Source organism: Lactuca saligna, chromosome 3 (genome assembly GCF_052625555.1).
Source record: "Lactuca saligna cultivar CGN05327 chromosome 3, ASM5262555v1, whole genome shotgun sequence".
Lineage (NCBI taxonomy): Eukaryota > Viridiplantae > Streptophyta > Magnoliopsida > Asterales > Asteraceae > Lactuca > Lactuca saligna.
In genome coordinates this window covers 38,303,241-38,326,920 of record NC_136419.1, presented here as the reverse complement: position 1 = coordinate 38,326,920, position 23,680 = coordinate 38,303,241, and positions in this window count along the sequence as shown.

Genomic DNA, 23,680 nt, shown 5'->3' with positions numbered 1-23,680 from the left:
TCATATTTGAGCAATGGAAGACCTCTAAAGTGACCTCCAGTAACAAGTTTGTTGATATCTTTGAAGTTGAGATGAGAGAGTCTTCGGTGCCATAGCCAGCTTTCGTCAGATTGTGCTTTGGATAACAAGCAGATGGCTGGGTTTCCTTTGATTGGCTTGAGATTTAGGGGAAACATTTCACCTTTGCGCTCTGATTTGAGAATAACTTTGTTCGTCTGCTTTTCAATAATTTCCAAACCTTCATCATCGAATGAGACCTTGAGACCGGTACCTCCAACAAGCTGAGATACACTGATGAGATTATGTTGTAGTCCCTCTACATATGCAACCTTCCTGATTGTGAAATCACCGTTTGTAATCATCCCGTAGCCTTTGATGGTGCTGAAGGAGTTGTTCCCAAATTTGAAATTTCCACCATTTGAAAGAGATCTGAATTCCCTTAGCTCTTCCTTCCTTCCTGTCATGTGACGCAAGCAGCCACTATCAATGTACCATTCTTCATCAAACTGCTCGTCACTGATAACCTGCAAAAATTATGCAGATTTAGGAACCCTGAGCTTCTTGGGTCCACGTGAGCTTTTTACAGGAACAGGAATAGTAAGAGAGATGTCAACTAAATATGTTCTTTTTATTAGTGTTGTTTCATATTTCCTTTTGATGGTGAAAACTTTGATTTTATTTGGATTTGATGCTTTTGGTATTGATTCTGGTTCAACATCTGAAACCCTCTGTTTTCCTTTTTGTTCAGCTGATGACTGAGATTTTTGAGAAGGAACAGAGTGGAATTTAGGACGAGAAGAGATAGAAGATTTTGAGGAGTTAGAAGAGTTAGAATAAGATAGCCCAGATTGGTATGACTTCTTAGTTGAAGATTCTAGGTGACTCTTTTGCTTTTGATTAACAATAGGACCAACCCTAGAGTTTTGATCTCTTTTGATCTCCGAAACAAACCTGTGCTTTGGGTTGATATCATTTTCTAAACCGAACCTATGCTTTTGGTTGTTGTTATGTTCTGAACCGAACCTCTGCTTTTGGTTGTTGTTTTGCTCAGAACCGAGCCTCTGCTTTCGGTTGTCATTGTGCTCTGAACCGAACCTCTGCGTTTGGTTGTTGTTTTGCTCAGAACCGAGCCTCTGCTTTCGGTTTTCATTGCTCTCTATCGATCCAACAGGATTTTTCTCTGGTTTTAAATTCCTGTCTTGATGTGAGAAATAGGCATTTTGCGATTGCCAAAATTGTTTTCTTTCTGAGAGATTCTTCCTGTATCTCTGATTCCTTTCTCGTTTTTGATTTCTCATCTGCTTTGGTTGATGATGGATGTTAGCTTTATGTTTTTGGTTTTCGTTGGCTGATCCACTCTGAACTGATGTAGTTTCACTTGGGGATGTGACTTCTTTTGCAGGAATTTCTTTCTCTTGAGGGACATCTTTTGTTCCACTGGTACTTGCCACGTTGAAGCTATCGGGTTTATTCAAAGGTTCTGGTACGTATCTGCCTTTGCTTTTCCATGATGTCCTTTCAGACAGACCTACCGTTTCATCAGCATTGTCAATGGGAGCTGACCAGAAGAACTCATCACAACCATCAGCATTGTCTTCGTTCACAATAGCTGTGAGTTTAGCAGTCTGATGTTCGGTTACACCTGTGACTTTGTACACCTGATTTGGAGTGGTTCTAACTTTTTGGTATACGACTGCCTTCTCTACAAGAATCGAGGACTTTTGTTGGGACAACCGAGCGAACTCCATAGAATTTTCTGAAATGAGATTTTTGTGGTTCTCGGGTTCATTCTTGACAAATTCTGAACAATCAACTGTGTCCTCTACAGAAATTTCACTCATATTATCATCCTCATTAAGCTCAGATGCATTTTCAACATTAATTTTATTTTCTGAGCTTAAGTTGACATTCAATGAGTCAAATTTTTGTATGGTTTCGGTTCTTAGCTTCAGTTTATCATTTTCATCCAAAAGGTTTTTGAGCATGTTCTTGTGGTCCTTGGATTTTATGAAAGATTCTATTTTGTCCAGTCCATACATATATGTTGGATTAACATCCTCAGATGAAATAATACTCTCACAATTATATGCTTCAGCATCAATTTCATCTTCCTTAAACTCAAGAAAGGGTAAAATCATGCGATGAATCTTTTGCCCTATTTCACAATTCAAATGAAGCTGAGTAATATTTGTATAAAGACGTTTGGCAATCAAACAAAAAACATTTCGCTGTTTCAAAAGCTTTAAATTGTCTCTTTGCAAATAAATGTTTTCATCTTTTATTTTGATTAACTCCGACTCCTTCAGTTCGATCCACATCCGCCATTCCTCACTCTTCGAAGACACCCTGCTTAATTGGTCAGTTAGGTTAGAATTGGTGACCCGAGTTTGAGTTAAACTACTATCTAGATGAGAGATTCTTGAATTAACACTTTTTAATTCCTTTTCATATGAGCATTGTGGGACTTTAAATGAGACAAAAACTGATTGTACCTTCATGATCAGTTCATCAAGTTCGTTGAACTGCACGCTGAGTGGTTTGGCAGTAAAGCACAGATTCTGTTGTTCCTTTGTGTCATCATTCCCACCATCAGTGTTGTATCCCCTCATCTGAGATACGTCGGACACCATCAAGCATCTTCCTCCACTGCTCTCTTCTTTCGCTACATAAGCCTTTCCATGCGAAGGCTTCCTCACTTCATCATCTTCGGAGTCGGTTGACCAGACCTCCACGCCACCGAACTCATCATCAGCTACCGAACCCTGCACAATTAAAGCATTCATAGGAGGGTTAGCAGTAGATTTCTTCTTCCTTAATTCATCAAGCTTTTTCCGCAACGCGGCTTCTTCATCATTTTCCTCATCCTTTTCTGCCATCTTTTTGAGGACACAATCTTTTGCATAGTGGTTCTTTCCTCCACAATAATAGCAGCTTACTCTAGAATCTCCTTCAGCCTTCGGTTCCTTCTTTGACTCTTCAGCTTTCAGTTCATCTTTGACCTTTTCAGAGCTATAACTCCCTTGCCAGTTTCGGTTCCTGTTAGTGGGGAATCTCTTCTTGATGAATCTCTTGGGGTTTGACACCATCATAGCATAGTCCTCAGACGTGAGATCATAATCATCCAAGTTGAGATCTTCGTCCTCTATCACCGCTTTGCTTTTCGATAGGAGGGCCAACGAACCTAGACTTGAAACCACGGTTTTCTCCTGTAATACGATCTTTTCTTGAAATTTTAGGATGCCCACCAGTTTTGCCAAAGAATAGGATTTGAATTGCTCGTGCGCTTTAACTGTGGACACGATTGCTCTCCACTCAAATCTGAGTCCGTTCAAAAACGTAACCTTCTATTCAATAAGCTTCCTTTCGATGTCATGTTTGATCATCTTGCTAAGAAGATGATTGAAGCGATCGAACGTTTGAGTCATGGTTTCTTCTGCTCCGTGCTTGAACTCACCAAACTCAGATAAGAGTAAGGTTTGAATAGAGTGTTCAAGATATTCGTCTGTAGAGTACAGTTCACATAGCCTGTCCCATATCTCTTTTGCAGTCGTGCATGAACTTACCAGCCTAAAAGTATCGGATTGAAGAGCAAATCTGATCAATCTTAACGCTTTGATATTGCACTGAAATTTAACTTTTTCGTCTTGCGCTACATCTTTAACATCTTTCAGAAGATCGTTATACTCCTTTTGAGTTTTAATAATCCTTGAAGTTGCTGAATGAGAAAAAGGTCCAGAGATGATTGCTTCGCAGATGAGGTATCCATTATCCTCAGATCCTATGACATAATCTTCAAAGTGATTCGCCCAGACTTCATAATCATGGGTGTACAGGATGGGAATCTTCGTTGTTGATCCAATGCTGTTTGAAATATTGATGGGATTGGACTGCGACTCATCCATAATTGATCGAATAAGCTGTTCAAAGATCAGACTTGTAATATATCAAATTAGGGCAAAAACAATAAATATCAAGATACGTCAATTATGAGATGACGGCTCAATAAATATCAATGAATGCGGAATAACCCTAATCGAAGCTTTTTCACAGAAAAGAAGTGTATCGATTACACAGCCTCCTGCTCTGATACCAATTGATAAGTTTAAAAAATAAACTTGAAGATTGATTAGATCTATGAAACAGGTAGAGAAATAACCAGATAAACAATAAGAACAAGCAAATGGATCAAAAGGTGTCGAATGATTAATTAACAATCCTCAGAAGAGCTCGATAAAGAACATCAACTGTAGAGGATTTTAGGGTTTACAATAATCAATGAGAACGACGACAGCTGCACTATACGCATACATGCATGCATATATTTATATTAAAACCCTAACAATTTATCTAAGAAAAAGGAGGCTAATCTAGATAAACATGGATTAACAAGCCCAATCCGGTTGTAAAACAAAAGGGCCCAAGACGCAACACATTAATCTTCAACAAGAACCACTGAAATTATTGCACATTGATTTATGTGGTCCTTCGTCCATCGAAAGCATTGGGGGAAACATATACATTCTAGTAATTGTGTAGGATTTCTCGAGGTTTACATGGATTTTCTTTCTCAAGCAAAAGTCTGAAGCTACTCCAAAGCTCATACTCTTCATTAAAAAAATCGAGACGCAACTAAGAAAGGTAGTCCGTAATATAAGGAGTGACAATGGCCTGGAGTTCAAGATCAAAGACTTTGAAGGTTTTCTTGCTGAAAAAGGGATGACTCACAATTTCTCAGCTCCCTATACTCCGCAGCAAAATGACATTGTTGAAAGGAGAAATCGGTCACTATGTGATGGTGCTCGTACCATGTTATGCTTCGTTTCCTTGCCGTTGTATTTTTGGGCTGATGTAATCGCGACTGCATGTTATAATCAGAATCGATCATACTTGAATAAAGGATTCTCAATTACTCCTTAAGAGATCCTGAACAATCGAAAACCAAACGTGAAATTCTTTCATGTGTTAGGTTCAAGATGTTTCATTTTCAACTCCAAAGAGAATCGAAACAAGTTTGATGTCAAGGCAGATGAAGGAATTTTCTTAGGCTACTCCTTGAACTCCAAGGCGTATAAAGTTCTTAATAAACGATCGAAGAAAATTGAAGAAACATACTATGTCACTTTTGACGATAGTTATGTTAAGAAGTTGAAACCAACAGAAGATGCATCACATGACATATTTTCGAAGAATGGTCAGGTCACTATCTTCATCTCGAATCTTTTCGACCAATTCGTGCTCTTGTTTGATGAGCCTCAAAAGGCGATTGACTCTGAATCAACTAGAAAAAACAACAAAATTGATAATCTGAAAGAGGTTATAGACGATGCTGCTAAGAAGATGGCTGAAAATCAATCCAAAGACACCGAAGGCACAAACGCAACCGAACCTTCTGGTGACCATCCTACTATCCAGGGGGAGAGTTCCTCTACTCCTCATGATCAAAGTCCTTCATTCCAGGGGGAGAACTCATCGTCAAATTCATCAAGCTCCACTGAAATTCCAATCAATGAAGAAGATACAAATGCTAGTCCTGAACATGGCTTATTCTTCGAGGGGGAGAACACCAATGTTGGTGATGATGACACCATGTCTGAACTAGGAGAAAAAACTAATGCTGAACTAGATCCTATTTATGATCCAAAGTTTCCTCCACTTGTCAAATGGAGCAAAGATCATCCGCAAACTCAAATTATTGGGGAATCATCAGAAAAAGTGTTAACTCGCTCTAAAATCAAAGAGAAATAGGCTGCACATTTTTCAAAATTAGAATTCTGCATGTTCAATTCATTCGTTTCTAAAATTGAACCAAAGACTGTCAACTCAGCTCTTGATCATTCAGACTGGATTCAAGCCATGTAGGATGAGTTAAATGAGTTTGAGAGAAACAAGGTATGGCGTCTTATTCCAACTCCTAAGGATGCTTCAGTTGTCGGTCTCAAATGGGTATTCAGAAACAAGATGGACAAAGAGGGTAATGTCATTTGGAACAAAGCGGGACTGGTTGTCAAAGGATATTGTCAGGAAGAGGGAATCGATTATGAAGAAACCTTCGCTCCCGTGGCAAGATTAGAATCTGTTCGTATCTTTCTTGCGTACACTGCTCACAAGAACTTTGAAGTCTATCAAATGGATGTCAAATGTGCTTTCCTCAATGGTGAACTTGAAGAAACCGTATATGTTGAGCAACCGTCGGGCTTCGTGAACGAGAAGTATCCCGATCACTGTTATATTCTTGACAAAGCTATATATGGTCTTAAATAGGCTCCCAGAGCATGGTATGAAACTCTCACTCGTTTCTTAAAAATGTCTAAATTCAAACAAGGTTTTGTTGACCCAACCTTCTTTTGTAAGCGAGAAGGTAACCACCTTATGATAGTCCAAATTTACGTTGATGACATCATCTTTCGCTCCACGAATCCTAGCTTAACAGCTAAATTCAGAAAGTTGATGGTGTCTAAATTTGAGATGAGCTTAATGGGTCTAATTAAATTTTTCCTTGGATTAAACATTAGATAGGGACCCGAAGGCATTTTTATTAATCAAGAAGCATATACAAATACTTTGCTAACTAAATTTGTAATGATGGGAGACTCCAAAGTGAAAGTGCCTATGGCTTTTGGTACTAAACTCACACCATCCTTGGAGAAACCAGCAGTTGATGTAACCCTTTATTGATAGATGATTAGATCTCTGATGTATCTCACAGCCAGTAGACCTGACATAATGTTTTCTGTTTGTTACTGTGCATGATTTCAAGACAACCCACGAGAACCTCATCTTCAATCCGTGAAGAACATCTTTCGCAATCTGAAGCGAACCTCCTCTCTCGGCTTATGGTATCTAGCCAACTCAGGATTCTTCGTTCAAGCATTTTCAGATGCAGATCTGGGTGGTTGTGGATTGGATCGTAAAAGAACCACAAAAGGATGTCAATTTCTTGATGGTAAATTAGTCAGTTGGCAATCGAAGAAACAAACTTGTGTTTCGCTATCCATTGCAGAAGCAGAATATATTGTTGTAGCATCTTATACATCTCAGGTCGTATGGATAGAAACTCAACTCCGAGATTATGGGTTAAACATGAAGAAAATCCCACTATATTGTGACTCTGAAAGCGCAATTAGGATTTTTCACAACCCAGTGCAACACTCCAAGACCAAGCGTATAGCACTGAGATATCACTTCATCAAGGATCACGTCGAAGATGGTAACGTAGAAATTCACTTCGTCAGAACGAAAAATCAATTGGCAGACATATTCATGAAGGCCTTACCTGAAGCAATCTTCAATAAGATTCTATAAGGCCTGGGAATGATGCAAGCCGAGTTTGTACCGAAATTGCCTTCGCTCTCATAAAGGTAACAAGCGAAATAGAGTGAATCGAAATAAACTGAACTGTAACACCCCCCTCTAGCACGTATCACAATATTGTCCGCTTTGGGCCACTCGACACGAGGACTTCCCAGGGGGTCACCCATCCCGGTACTACTCCCGCCCAAGCACGCTTAACTGCAGAGTTCTTATGGGATCTGCCGCCCTCACGACTTTAAAACGCGTTGTGTTAGGGAAGGTATCCACACCCCTTATAAGGAATGCTTAGTTCTCCTTCCTAGCCGATGTGGGATCAGGTGCAACCCACCTTCACCCCCCATTATAGGGTTCGACGTCCCTGTCGAACACATCGACCCATACCCTAGCTCTGATACCATTTGTAACACCCCCCTCTGGCACGTATCACAATATTGTCCACTTTGGGCCACTCGGCACGAGGACTTCCCAGGGGGTCACCCATCCCGGTACTACTCCCGCCCGAGCACGCTTAACTGCAGAGTTCTTATGGGATCTGCTGCCCTCACGGCTTTAAAACGCGTTGTGATAGGGAAGGTATCCACATCCCTTATATGGAATGCTTAGTTCTCCTTTCCAGTCGATGTGGGATCAGATCTAACCCATTTTCACCCCCATTATAGGGTTCGACGTCCCCGTCGAACACATCGACCCGTGCCCTAGCTCTGATACCAACTTGAAACGACCCAAAAATACGACCCAAAAATTTCGTTTTCGATATAATCAAAACCATAATCAGTGTGTCATATAATAAAACCATACGTGATGTATTCCAACATAATAGAAAACACTGTGCGGAAACTGTATCATACTACGGCAAATCAAAACAAACTAAATCAATCCCAGGCTAAAAGCTAAAGTTGTGGTGTGTGCGATGCCGTCACCCCGACCTCTTCCCTTTGCTTGCGGAAGTACCTGAAACCAAAACTGAAACTGTAAGCACGAAGCTTAGTGAGCTCCCCCAAACTACCACATACCATACAATAACATATAAACACATATTGGGCCTTGCCCACTGCATCGGGCCGAAGCCCGGAAACTGCATCGAACCGAAGTCCGGAACTGACCGGGACCTTGTCCCCTGCATCGGACCGAAGTCCGGAACTAACTGCATCGGACCGAAGTCCGGAACTAACTGCATCGGACCAATGTCCGGAACTAACTGCATCGGACCGAAGTCCGGAACCGACTGCATCGGACCAATGTCCGGAACTAACTGCATCGGACCGAAGTCCGGAACTGACTGACTGAACATGGCATAACATAACACATCAACTAGAATAACACATATACGGCATACTACATCGGGCCGTAACCCGGAACACATAATACTTAACGCATAAAACATAGCACACAAATCCTGTTCGAGCCACGAAGGCATCGAACATACTAGCTACTGCATCGGACCTAAATCCGGAAACCACTGCTAATTGAACGGGCCAGCATTGTGGCCTTAGACCCGTTCCTACTTGAAGGAAACTCACCTCGTAAGCTGGCTGCTGAGTGTGTGGCTCGGGAAGCTAACGGCTGCTGCTCCTGAATCTCCTCGGCTACAAGTCCATAAACACACTCAATCAAATACTAAACACTGCACTTGGGGTAAAATGACTCTTTTACCCTTGGTCAAAGTTACTCTCATTTGGACTGACTCGCCGAGTTGGGCCACCCAACTCGCCGAGTCCTACTCTCACTTTTCACTCTTACTCGCTGCTACTCGTCGAGTCTGGCATCGACTCGACGAGTACCCTCTTGATCCAAGAACTCAGACAATCTTCATCCGACTCGCCGAGCCGGATGAACAAACTCGACGAGTTGTTCTTGATCTTAAGGAGATTGCCTTGGACTCGCCGAGTTGATGAACAACTCGCTGAGTCCCTCCATCACTGAGTTTACCCTCAACTCGCTGAGTCCACTCTCTAGCTCACTGGGTTCACTCGACACTGGTAAAAATGATGGAATCGGGAACTCGCGACCTAACTCGCTGAGTCGTTCTTCCCGACTCGTCGAGTTGCCGCCATGCAACTGATTTTTACTCGATTTTGTTTGAATCCCACGCATACAATTGATAGATCTGGGGCCAAAAAGCTGATTTACCACGTAAAGTTTCCAACTTTACGTGTACAACCTCATGAATAAGGGAAATAAGGCTAAAAGATGCATGAAATGGGTAGATCTATGGTTAATATGCAAAGTAAATCCAAAAAGGCAGTAGATCTAGGCTCTACAACACCCAATCATTCAGATCTAAAGATATCTCGGCCTATTAAGGTATTCATGCAAACATAAGGCTTGGAACAAGCATCAACTAGATCTTAGAAGAGCTTTAATGGAGGTTTAAAGCATATAACAAGAGGGGAAATCCGAAAATACCTCAAATAACTCAGATTTGCCCTTGGATCTTTGCACTACACCTCTTCTCCTTGCTCCTTTCTTCTTCTCCTTCTTCAAACCTTCACAAAATGGCACAAAACACTTAGCTCACACAAGGGAGGATTAGGGTTCTTTCTCACAGTGTTCTCAGGGTGAGGGAGGCGAGAATGGGGGCTATAAGGTGGTTTAAATAGTGGGCAACCCGGGGATTTAGGGTTTCACCCAGACGGATGGACTCGCCGAGTCAGGGATATGGACTCGCCGAGTCCCCGGCTCACGCGTGCTCGAAGTCGCGAGCCTACTCGGCGAGTTAGGCTATGAACTCGCCGAGTCCCTCTTGAAAAACTTACAACAATTACCAATGAATTAACATACCGGGAACGGGTCGTTACAATTCTCCCCTACTTGTCTCAGACTTCGTCCTCGAAGTCTGCTACGGCTGGATCTGCAAAAATCTCCGGGTAGTGCGCTCTCATCTCCTCCTCAGCCTCCCACGTCCATTCAGACCCCTTCTGGTGCTGCCACTGCACCTTTACTAGCTGAATTACCTTGTTCCTCAAGGTCTTGATCTTCCGTTCCAGAATCGCGACCGGTCTCTCAATATAATTCAGGCCGCTATCAACCTGGATATCCTCTAAGGGAACGACTGCCGTCTCATCCACCAAACACTTCCTTAACTGCGACACGTGGAAGGTGTTGTGTATCTGACTAAGCTCCTCAGGGAGATCTAACCGATAAGCAACCCGACCCACCCGGGCCAAAACCCTGAAAGGACCAATAAATCTGGGGCCCAATTTGCCCCTCTTCCGGAACCTGATGACACCTTTCCAAGGTGAGACTTTCAGAAGAACCACATCGTCCACCTGGAACTCCAAGTCCGAACACCTCCTGTCGGCGTAGCTCTTCTGCCGACTCTGCGCAGTCTGCAGCCTACTACGGACCTGCTGGATCAACTCAGTCGTCTTGAGCACCACTTCGGTGCTCCCGATGACTCGCTGACCGACCTCGCCCCAACAAATCGGGGTCCTACACTTCCTCCCATACAGCATCTCAAAAGGAGGTCGATCAATACTCGCATGATAACTGTTGTTATACGAGAACTCCGCTAACGGAAGATACGTATCCCAACTGCCCCCAAAATCTAGAACACATGCCCTAAGCATGTCCTCAAGAGTCTGAATCGTCCTCTCGCTCTGCCCGTAAGTCTGAGGGTGGAAAGCGGTGCTGAAATGGAGACGAGTACCCATCTCGTCGTGGAACCGCTTCCAGAATCTGGACGTGAAACGAACATCTCGGTCCGACACCACCGATACCGGCACTCCATGACGTGCCACAATCTCCCGCACATAGATATCGGCTAACTTTTCCGCCGATATACTCTCCTGAATCGGAATAAAATGGGCACTCTTCGTCAACCGATCCACTACTACCCATATCGAGTCCACTCCACGTGCGGTCCTGGGGAGCTTGGTGACAAAATCCATGGTGATATCCTCCCATTTCCACACGGGAATGTCTAACGGCTGCATCTTGCCGTGAGGTCTCTGGTGCTCCGCCTTGACCTTCCGGCAGGTCAAACATCTCTCAACATACCAAGCGACGTCCCGCTTCATGCAGGGCCACCAATAATCAGGTGGAAGATCTCGATACATCTTCGTCGCTCCCGGGTGGATAGAAAATCGAGACTTATGAGCCTCGTCCATCAATACTTGCCGTACCCCACCCCAGTACGGTACCCACACCCTACCATGAAGCGTCAACAAACCCCGACTGTCGTAAACAAATGAAGCTACTCGGCCCACTATCCTCTCACACTTCTGCCTCTCCTCCTTGAGGCCCTCCATCTGAGCCTCCTTGATCCGCTCCAACAACGGAGTGATCACTGTCATCCTCATACACAGATCTCTGATAGGGGCCGTCGACACCTTGCGGCTCAGGGCGTCGGCCACCACATTGGCCTTCCCTGGATGATAAAGGATCTCACAGTCATAGTCCTTCAGCACGTCTAACCATCTCCTCTGCCTCATGTTCAAACTCGGCTGATCCATAAGATATCGCAAACTCTTGTGATCCGTGTATATAGTACAGCGGACCCCATAAAGGTAATGTCTCCAAATCTTGAGGGCAAACACAACTGCCCCCAGCTCCAAGCCGATGTAGGATCAGGTGCAACCCACCTTCACCCCCCATTATAGGGTTCGACGTCCCTATCGAACACATCGACCCGTGCCCTAGCTCTGATACCAACTTGAAACGACCCAAAAATACGACCCAAATATTTCGTTTTCGATATAATCAAAACCATAATCAGTGTGTCATATAATAAAACCATACGTGATGTATTCCAACATAATAGAAAACACTGTGCGGAAACTGTATCATACTACGGCAAATCAAAACAAACTAAATCAATCCCAGGCTAAAAGCTAAAGCTGTGGTGTGTGCATGCGGTCAGCCGAGCTCAAGTAAGTACTCCTAAATTACCCATACAAGTTATTTGTTCAGTTTCAGTTTCAGTAGAACAGCATGCTAGTATAGGGCTAAGGATCTAGGAGAATGCCTTATGTGCCTGCTTATGTGTTACAACTTTATGAGTATTGCATGCTAGAATTGAGTAGACAGCAGTAGGATAGCCTGTTTAGGTTATGCCTGATAGTATGAGCTTAGCATCCTATGCTAGTGCAGTTTCTTGTTATGAGAATAGCTTTTGCCTGAGTCTGTTTCCCTTATCCGAATGCTGCTTGCTTCGTGCTTGGTGGGGTTCTGAGTACTGGGAGTTAGCCATTAGGTGAACACGTCACACCACATGTAATCAGGTTTGAATAATCCCAGAGTGCTGGAACTGGCCCTATTGCGCAGCTCTTGTTTGAGTCCAACTGTTGTAGGGACGGATCTTTTACTTGAAGGATTATCTTATCCTCATCACATGTGATGGTGTTTAGGTGGTGGCTAGCTGGCATTATGAGGAGACCTACAGCAGCTGAGGACCAGTCGTGTTGAGCTTGAGGTTTCCCTAGGGCAAACCTAGGATGAGAGTAGCAGAGAATGGCAGTAGTAGAAGTGACTTGGTGGAGTCAAGGCAGTTCTTGAGGAAAGTACGGATAGATATGGAAGGTAGTATGGGCCCGTACTACTGAAAGCAGAGGATCTGTACTCGAATCAAGGAAGGCCAAGACAAGACCAGGAAACTAGTAGTAGTATCATGATCCCTTGAGATATTTCAGTGTTCTGATGTTGTTATGAAATGTTTCAGAATGGCAGTTTTGCGTCCGAGACCAGCAGTCGGCAGCTCAGATGCCGGAGGGGGATCAGGATCGGGATCAGGCCCGGAGGTCGGGCAGATGGATGAGCAGACCAGAGAGTTCCTTTCTTCTGAGGTTACCCGCATCATACTGGAGCAGACTCCTGTAATCTTCGGTTCGATCAAGGAGGGTATTTTAGAGCTGATGGATGAGAGATTGAGTACTTTCCGTGCTGAGATGGCGGCCGTGATGGGGTCGCGCACACTTACGTTCAGGGAGTTCAGGGCATGCGGAGCTCCAGACTATCATGGGGCGCGAGACCCCATAGCGAGTACCAGATGGTTGGCGAATGTGGCCAACGCTTTCCGCACTAGCAGGTGTCCCGAGGGGGACAAGGTTAGATTGGTGTCCTGTCTTCTGAAGGATAGGGCACGGGATTGGTGGGAGGAAGTCGGACATGCCATCGGGGATGATGCGGCATTGGATGCCATGACCTGGGCTGATTTCTCTACCAGGTTCAGGGCGGAGTTTGCACCAGTCATTGAGGTGCAGCAGTTACCTAGGGAGTTTCAGGACCTTACCCAGACTACAGAGACAGTGGCGGAGATCACCGCCAAGTTCAGGGAGAGGGCTCTTCTTGTTCCACAGTATGCAACCGATGAGGAGATGAAGAAGGCCCGCTATCATGAGATGTTGCGGAGTGACATCTGCATGTTTGTGAGCCGGTCCAGTTGTAAAACGCTGGACGACATGATTGCCAAGGCTAGAGAGAGGGAGATTGATCTCAAGATGGAGAAGAAGAGGAAACCGGAGGCGGTTTCGGGTTCAGGCAGTGTGGGAAAAAAGCCCAAGGTTTCAGATCATAAGTCTAGGAGTCAGCAGAGCCACGGTCGGTGTGGCAAGTGTGGGAGATTGCACGAGGGGGCGTGCAAGGCAGGGAGTTCCGGCTGCTACAAGTGCGGTCGGATTGGGCATTTGAGCAGGGATTGTACGGCCCCTGCTACTACGGTTACAGCATCAGATCTGATTTGCTTTCAGTGCAATCAGAGGGGACATAAAAACTCCCAGTGTCCCAGTCTAGCTGCAGCAGGGAAGGTGGTTGCACCTGCCCCTGCCACCTTGAGGATTACGGATGGCCGGCAGGGCCGATCTGATGCGCAAGTGGCGAAGAGCAGGGCGTTTCAGATGACAGCAGAGGAGGCGCGAGCGACTCCTGATGTGGTGACGGGTATGTATCTTCCCTTCACCTTTTAATTATCATTATCGTTTGAATATTACTTGATGATATGTTTTATTTAGGGTCGTTCTCGGTGAACGGCATCTCTACTTTGGTATTGTTCGATTCGGGGGCTACCCGATCATTTGTATCGCTTGCGCTTAGCAAGAGATTTAGCAGAGCTCCAGGGGAGCTGGATTGTCCATTAGAGGTTGAGATAGCAGATGATAGGACCGTGAGGGTCGGCAGAGTACATAGAGGGTGTTCCCTTCAGATATTTGATGAGCAGTTTTCAGTGGACCTGGTTCCTATTCCCCTGCGAGGGAATAAAGTTATTGTGGGTATGGATTGGCTAAGCCCCAATGGGGCGGTGATTGATTGTGAGCTTCAGCTAGTGAGGGTTCGCACTCCCAGTGGGGGAGAGATAGTGATTCAGGGCGAGAGGCCCCAGCGAGGACCGATCTTTTGTTCCGCCGCAAGGGCGAGGCGCTATGTTCAGCAGGGTTGCGCCGGTTTTGTAGCTTACGTCTTGGATGCCCGGGAGAAGGGCAAGACAACGATTGACGATGTTCCTATTGTTCGTGATTACCCGGATGTGTTTCCCGAGGATTTGCCGGGGATACCTCCTGAGAGGCAGGTTGAGTTCAGGATCGACCTAGTTCCTGGTACGGCTCCGATAGCCAAAGCACCGTATCGACTTGCTCCCCCTGAGATGCAGGAGTTGTCCACACAGCTTCAGGAGCTGTTAGACAAGGGTTTCATTCGGCCGAGCAGTTCGCCTTGGGGAGCGCCGATCTTATTTGTGAGGAAGAAGGATGGGTCGCATCGTATGTGCATTGATTATCGGGAGTTGAACAAAGTAACGGTGAAGAACCGTTACCCACTTCCGAGGATTGATGACTTGTTTGATCAGCTTCAGGGAGCATCTTGGTTCTCCAAGATCGATCTACGCTCCGGTTATCATCAGATGAGGGTTAGAGATGAGAATGTACAGAAGACCGCTTTCAGGACCCGGTATGGTCATTATGAGTTCGTGGTGATGCCGTTTGGGCTCACCAATGCCCCAGCCGCGTTCATGGATCTCATGAACCGCGTGTGCAGACCGATGCTGGATCGGTCGGTGATAGTGTTTATAGATGACATCTTGGTGTATTCCAAGACACAGGGGTAGCACGAGGAGCACCTGCGGGAGGTGTTGGAGACTTTGAGGAGGGAGAGACTTTTCGCAAAGTTCTCCAAGTGTGAGTTATGGTTGCGCGAGGTGCAGTTTCTTGGTCATCTCTTCAACCAGAAGGGTATTTTGGTAGATCCGGCCAAGATTGAGGCCGTGATGCAGTGGGAGGTCCCGAGGTCTCCATCTGAGATTCGGAGCTTCCTGGGGTTGGCGGGGTATTATCGGAGATTTATTCAGGACTTCTCCAAGATAGCAGTGCCGCTCACCCGACTAACCAAGAAGTCGGTGGTTTTTCGTTGGGGGCCTGAGCAGCAGGTGGCGTTCGAGACTCTCAGGCAGAGATTGTGCGAGGCTCCAATCCTTACCTTGCCAGAGGGAGTAGAGGATTTCGTAGTCTATTGTGATGCTTCGATCACAGGTATGGGAGCAGTACTGATGCAGCGAGGCCATGTGGTAGCTTATGCCTCGAGACAGTTGAAGCCTCACGAGGCTAATTATCCTACCCACGATTTGGAGCTGGGGGCAGTTGTGTTTGCCCTCAAGATTTGGAGACATTACCTTTATAGGGTCCGCTGTACTATATACACGGATCACAAGAGTTTGCGATATCTTATGGATCAGCCGAGTTTGAACATGAGGCAGAGGAGATGGTTAGACGTGCTGAAGGACTATGACTGTGAGATCCTTTATCATCCAGGGAAGGCCAATGTGGTGGCCGACGCCCTGAGCCGCAAGGTGTCAACGGCCCCTATCAGAGATCTGTGTAGGAGGATGACAGTGATCACTCCGTTGTTGGAGCGGATCAAGGAGGCTCAGATGGAGGGCCTCAAGGAGGAGAGGCAGAAGTGTGAGAGGATAGTGGGCCGAGTAGCTTCATTTGTTTACGACAGTTGGGGTTTGTTGACGCTTCATGGTAGGGTGTGGGTACCGTACTGGGTGGGGTACGGCAAGTATTGATGGACGAGGCTCATAAGTCTCGATTTTCTATCCACCCGGGAGCGACGAAGATGTATCGAGATCTTCGACCTGATTATTGGTGGCCCTGCATGAAGCGGGACGTCGCTTGGTATGTTGAGAGATGTTTGACCTGCCGGAAGGTCAAGGCGAAGCACCAGAGACCTCACGGCAAGATGCAGCCGTTAGACATTCCCGTGTGGAAATGGGAGGATATCACCATGGATTTTGTCACCAAGCTCCCCAGGACCGCACGTGGAGTGGACTCGATATGGGTAGTAGTGGATCGGTTGACGAAGAGTGCCCATTTTATTCCGATTCAGGAAAGTATATCGGCGGAAAAGTTAGCCGATATCTATGTGCGGGAGATTGTGGCACGTCATGGAGTGCCGGTATCGGTGGTGTCGGACCGAGATGTTCGTTTCACGTCCAGATTCTGGAAGCGGTTCCACGACGAGATGGGTACTCGTCTCCATTTCAGCACCGCTTTCCACCCTCAGACTGACGGGCAGAGCGAGAGGACGATTCAGACTCTTGAGGACATGCTTAGGGCATGTGTTCTAGATTTTGGGGGCAGTTGGGATACGTATCTTCCGTTAGCGGAGTTCTCGTATAACAATAGTTATCATGCGAGTATTGATCGACCTCCTTTTGAGATGCTGTATGGGAGGAAGTGTAGGACCCCGATTTGTTGGGGCGAGGTCGGTCAGCGAGTCATCGGGAGCACCGAAGTGGTGCTCAAGACGACTGAGTTGATCCAGCAGGTCCGTAGTAGGCTGCAGACTGCGCAGAGTCGGCAGAAGAGCTACGCCGACAGGAGGCGTTCGGACTTGGAGTTCCAGGTGGGCGATGTGGTTCTTCTGAAAGTCTCACCTTGGAAAGGTGTCATCAGGTTCCGGAAGAGGGGCAAATTGGGCCCCAGATTTATTGGTCCTTTCAGGGTTTTGGCCCGGGTGGGTCGGGTTGCTTATCGGTTAGATCTCCCTGAGGAGCTTAGTCAGATACACAACACCTTCCACGTGTTGCAGTTAAGGAAGTGTTTGGTGGATGAGACGGCAGTCGTTCCCTTAGAGGATATCCAGGTTGATAGCGGCCTGAATTATATTGAGAGACCGGTCGCGATTCTGGAACGGAAGATCAAGACCTTGAGGAACAAGGTAATTCAGCTAGTAAAGGTGCAGTGGCAGCACCGGAAGGGGTCTGAATGCACGTGGGAGGCTGAGGAGGAGATGAGAGCGCACTACCCGGAGATTTTTGCAGATCCAGCCGTAACAGACTTCGAGGACGAAGTCTGAGACAAGTGGGGGAGAATTGTAACGACCCGTTCCCGGTATGTTAATTCATTGGTAATTGTTGTAAGTTTTTCAAGAGGAACTCGGCGAGTTCATAGCCTGACTCTCTGAGTAGGGTCGCGACTTCGAGCACGCGTGAGCCGGGGAGTCGGCGAGTCCATATCCCTGACTCGGCGAGTCCATCCGTCTGGGTGAAACCCTAAATCCCCGGGTTGCCCACTATTTAAACCACCTTATAGCCCCCATTCTCGCCTCCCTCACCCTGAGAACACTGTGAGAAAGAACCCTAATCCTCCCTTGTGTGAGCTAAGTGTTTTGTGCCATTTTGTGAAGGTTTGAAGAAGGAGAAGAAGAAAGGAGCAAGGAGAAGAGGTGTAGTGCAAAGATCCAAGGGCAAATCTGAGTTATTTGAGGTATTTTCAGATTTCCCCTCTTGTTATATGCTTTAAACCTCCATTAAAGCTCTTCTAAGATCTAGTTGATGCTTGTTCCAAGCCTTATGTTTGCATGAATACCTTAATAGGCCGAGATATCTTTAGATCTGAATGATTGGGTGTTGTAGAGCCTAGATCTACTGCCTTTTTGGAGTTACTTTGCATATTAACCATAGATCTACCCATTTTATGCATCTTTTAGCCTTATTTCCCTTATTCATGAGGTTGTACACGTAAAGTTGGAAACTTTACGTGGTAAATCAGCTTTTTGGACCCAGATCTATCAATTGTATGCGTTGGATTCAAACAAAATCGAGTAAAAATCAGTTGCATGGCGGCAACTCGGCGAGTCGGGAAGAACGACTCGGCGAGTTGGGTCGCGAGTTCCCGATTCCTTCATTTTTACCAGTGTCGAGTGAACCCAGTGAGCTAGAGAGTGGACTCAGCGAGTTGAGGGTAAACTCAGTGATGGAGGGACTCGGCGAGTTGTTCATCAACTCGGCGAGTCCAAGGCAATCTCCTTAAGATCAAGAACAACTCGTCAAGTTTGTTCATCCGGCTCGGCGAGTCGGATGAAGATTGTCTGAGTTCTTGGATCAATAGGGTACTCGTCGTGTCGATGCCAGACTCGACGAGTAGCAGCGAGTAAGAGTGAAAAGTGAGAGTAGGACTCGGCGAGTTGGGTGGCCCAACTCGGCGAGTCAGTCCAAATGAGAGTAACTTTGACCAAGGGTAAAAGAGTCATTTTACCCCAAGTGCAGTGTTTAGTATTTGATTGAGTGTGTTTATGGACTTGTAGCCGAGGAGATTCAGGAGCAGCAGCCGTTAGCTTCCCGAGCCACACAGTCAGCAGCCAGCTTACGAGGTGAGTTTCCTTCCAGTAGGAACGGGTCTAAGGCCACAATGCCGGCCCGTTCAGTTAGCAGTGGTTTCCGGATTTAGGTCCGATGCAGTAGCTAGTATGTTCGATGCCTTCGTGGCTCGAACAGGATTTGTGTGCTATGTTTTATGCGTTAAGTATTATGTGTTCCAGGCTACGGCCCGATGTAGTATGCCGTATATGTGTTTATGCTAGTTGATGTGTTATGCTATGCCATGTTCAGTCAGTCAGTTCCGGACTTCGGTCCGATGCAGTTAGTTCCGGACATTGGTCCGATGCAGTCGGTTCCGGACTTCGGTCCGATGCAGTTAGTTCCGGAAATTGGTCCGATGCAGTTAGTTCCGGACTTCGGTCCGATGCAGGGGACAAGGTCCCAGTCAGTTCCGGACTTCGGTCCGATGCAGTTAGTTCCGGACTTCGGTCCGATGCAGGGGACAAGGTCCCGTTCAGTTCCGGACTTCGGTCCGATGCAGTTTCCGGGCTTCGGCCCGATGCAGTGGGCAAGGCCCAATATGTGTTTATATGTTATTGTATGGTATGTGGTAGTTTGGGGGAGCTCACTAAGCTTCGTGCTTACAGTTTCAGTTTTGGTTTCAGGTACTTCCGCAAGCAAAGGGAAGAGCTCGGGGTGACGGCATCGCACACACCACAACTTTAGCTTTTAGCCTGGGATTGATTTAGTTTGTTTTGATTTGTCGTAGTATGATACAGTTTCCGCACAGTGTTTTCTATTATGTTGGAATACATCACGTATGGTTTTATTATATGACACACTGATTATGGTTTTGATTATATCGAAAACGAAATTTTTGGGTCGTATTTTTGGGTCGTTTCAAGTTGGTATCAGAGCCCTGGTTTGAGGGATTCGGATACACTTCCGGGTGTATCTGAACTCAAACTAAGGGAAATAAAAGATTTTAGTAAAATAAAAATGTTTTACAAAAAGAATTTTGAAAGCACTTAGAAAGAAAGAATTGTTTTTAACAAGATAGAGGTGTGTGCATGCGGTCAGCCGAGCTCAAGTAAGTACTCCCAAATTACCCATACAAGTTATTTGTTCAGTTTCAGTTTCAGTAGAACAGCATGCTAGTATAGGGCTAAGGATCTAGGAGAATGCCTTATGTGCCTGCTTATGTGTTACAGCTTTATGAGTATTGCATGCTAGAATTGAGTAGACAGCAGTAGGATAGCCTGTTTAGGTTATGCCTGATAGTATGAGCTTAGCATCCTATGCTAGTGCAGTTTCTTGTTATGAGAATAGCTTTTGCCTGAGTCTGTTTCCCTTATCCGAATGCTGCTTGCTTCGTGCTTGGTGGGGTTCTGAGTACTGGGAGTTAGCCATTAGGTGAACACGTCACACCACATGTAATCAGGTTTGAATAATCCCAGAGTGCTGGAACTGGCCCTATTGCGCAGCTCTTGTTTGAGTCCAACCGTTGTAGGGACGGATCTTTTACTTGAAGGATTATCTTATCCTCATCACATGTGATGGTGTTTAGGTGGTGGCTAGCTGGCATTATGAGGAGACCTACAGCAGCTGAGGACCAGTCGTGTTGAGCTTGAGGTTTCCCTAGGGCAAGCCTAGGATGAGAGTAGCAGAGAATGGCAGTAGTAGAAGTGACTTGGTGGAGTCAAGGCAGTTCTTGAGGAAAGTACGGATAGATGTGGAAGGTAGTATGGGCCCGTACTACTGAAAGCAGAGGATCCGTACTCGAATCAAGGAAGGCCAAGACAAGACCAGGAAGCTAGTAGTAGTATCATGATCCCTTGAGATATTTCAGTGTTCTGATGTTGTTATGAAATGTTTCAGAATGGTAGTTTTGCGTCCGAGACCAGCAGTCGGCAGCTCAGATGCCGGAGGGGGATCAGGATCGGGATCAGGCCCGGAGGTCGGGCAGATGGATGAGCAGACCAGAGAGTTCCTTTCTTCTGAGGTTACCCGCATCATACTGGAGCAGACTCCTGTCATCTTCGGTTCGATCAAGGAGGGTATTTTAGAGCTGATGGATGAGAGATTGAGTACTTTCCGTGCTGAGATGGCGGCCGTGATGGGGTCGCGCACACTTACGTTCAGGGAGTTCAGGGCATGCGGAGCTCCAGACTATCATGGGGCGCGGGACCCCATAGCGAGTACCAGATGGTTGGCGGATGTGGCCAACGCTTTCCGCACTAGCAGGTGTCCCGAGGGGGACAAGGTCAGATTGGCATCCTGTCTTCTGAAGGACAGGGCATGGGATTGGTGGGAGGAGGTCGGACATGCCATCGGGGATGATGCGGCATTGGATGCCATGACCTGGGCTGATTTCTCTACCAGGTTCAGGGCGGAGTTTGCACCAGTCATTGAGGTGCAGCAGTTAGCTAGGGAGTTTCAGGACCTTACCCAGACTACAGAGACAGTGGCGGAGATCACCGCCAAGTTCAGGGAGAGGGCTCTTCTTGTTCCACAGTATGCAGCTGATGAGGAGATGAAGAAGGCCCGCTATCATGAGATATTGCGGAGTGACATCCGCATGTTTGTGAGCCGGTCCAGTTCTGAAACGCTGGACGACATGATTGCCAGGGCTAGAGAGAGGGAGATTGATCTCGAGATGGAGAAGAAGAGGAAACCGGAGGCGGTTTCGGGTTCAGGCAGTGTGGGCAAAGAGCCCAAGGTTTCAGATCACAGGTCTAGGAGTCAGCAGAGCCACGGTCGGTGTGGCAAGTGTGGGAGATTGCACGAGGGGGCGTGCAAGGCAGGGAGTTCCGGCTGCTACAAGTGCGGTCGGATTGGGCATTTGAGCAGGGATTGTACGGCCCCTGCTACTACGGTTACAGCATCAGATCTGATTTGCTTTCAGTGCAATCAGAGGGGACATAAAAAGTCCTAGTGTCCCAGTCTAGCTACAGCAGGGAAGGTGGTTGCACCTGCCCCTGCCACCTTGAGGATTACGAATGGCCGGCAGGGCCGATCTGATGCGCCAGTGGCGAAGAGCAGGGCGTTTCAGATGACAGCAGAGGAGGCGCGAGCGACTCCTGATGTGGTGACGGGTATGTATCTTCCCTTCACCTTTTAATTATCATTATCGTTTGAATATTACTTGATGATATGTTTTATTTAGGGTCGTTCTCGGTGAACGACATCTCTACTTTGGTATTGTTCGATTCGGGGGCTACCCGATCATTTGTATCGCTTGCGCTTAACAAGAGATTTAGCAGAGCTCCAGGGGAGCTGGATTGTCCATTAGAGGTTGAGATAGCAGATGATAGGACCGTGAGGGTCGGCAGAGTACATAGAGGGTGTTCCCTTCAGATATTTGATGAGCAGTTTTCAGTGGACCTGGTTCCTATTCCCCTGGGAGGGAATAAAGTTATTGTGGGTATGGATTGGCTATGCCCCAATGGGGCGGTGATTGATTGTGAGCTTCAGCTAGTGAGGGTTCGCACTCCCAGTGGGGGAGAGATAGTGATTCAGGGCGAGAGGCCCCAGCGAGGACCGATCTTTTGTTCCGCTGCAAGGGCGAGGCGCTATGTTCAGCAGGGTTGCGCCGGTTTTTTAGCTTACGTCTTGGATGCCCGGGAGAAGGGCAAGACAACGATTGACGATGTTCCTATTGTTCGTGATTACCCGGATGTGTTTCCCGAGGATTTGCCGGGGATACCTCCTGAGAGGCAGGTTGAGTTCAGGATCGACCTAGTTCCTGGTGCGGCTCCGATAGCCAAAGCACCGTATCGACTTGCTCCCCCTAAGATGCAGGAGTTGTCCACACAGCTTCAGGAGCTGTTAGACAAGGGTTTCATTCGGCCGAGCAGTTCGCCTTGGGGAGCGCCGATCTTATTTGTGAGGAAGAAGGATGGGTCGCATCGTATGTGCATTGATTATCGGGAGTTGAACAAAGTAACGGTGAAGAACCGTTACCCACTTCCGAGGATTGATGACTTGTTTGATCAACTTCAGGGAGCGTCTTGGTTCTCCAAGATCGATCTACGCTCCGGTTATCATCAGATGAGGGTTAGAGATGAGGATGTACAGAAGACTGCTTTCAGGACCCGGTATGGTCATTATGACTTCGTGGTGATGCTGTTTGGGCTCACCAATGCCCCAGCCGCGTTCATGGATCTCATGAACCGCGTGTGCAGACCGATGCTGGATCGGTCGGTGATAGTGTTTATAGATGACATCTTGGTGCATTCCAAGACACAGGGGCAACACAAGGAGCACCTGCGGGAGGTGTTGGAGACTTTGAGGAGGGAGAGACTTTTCGCAAAGTTCTCCAAGTGTGAGTTCTGGTTGCGCGAGGTGCAGTTTCTTGGTCATCTCGTCAACCAGAAGGGTATTTTGGTAGATCCGGCCAAGATTGAGGCCGTGATGCAGTGGGAGGTCCCGAGGTCTCCATCTGAGATTCGGAGCTTCCTGGGGTTGGCGGGGTATTATCGGAGATTTATTCAGGACTTCTCCAAGATAGCAGTGCCGCTCACCCGACTAACCAAGAAGTCGGTGGTTTTTCGTTGGGGGCCTGAGCAGCAGGTGGCGTTCGAGACTCTCAGGCAGAGATTGTGCGAGGCTCCGATCCTTACCTTGCCAAAGGGAGTAGAGGATTTCGTAGTCTATTGTGATGCTTCGATAACAGGTATGGGAGCAGTATTGATGCAGCGAGGCCATGTGGTAGCTTATGCCTCGAGACAGTTGAAGCCTCACGAGGCTAATTATCCTACCCACGATTTGGAGCTGGGGGCAGTTGTGTTTGCCCTCAAGATTTGGAGACATTACCTTTATGGGGTCCGCTGTACTATA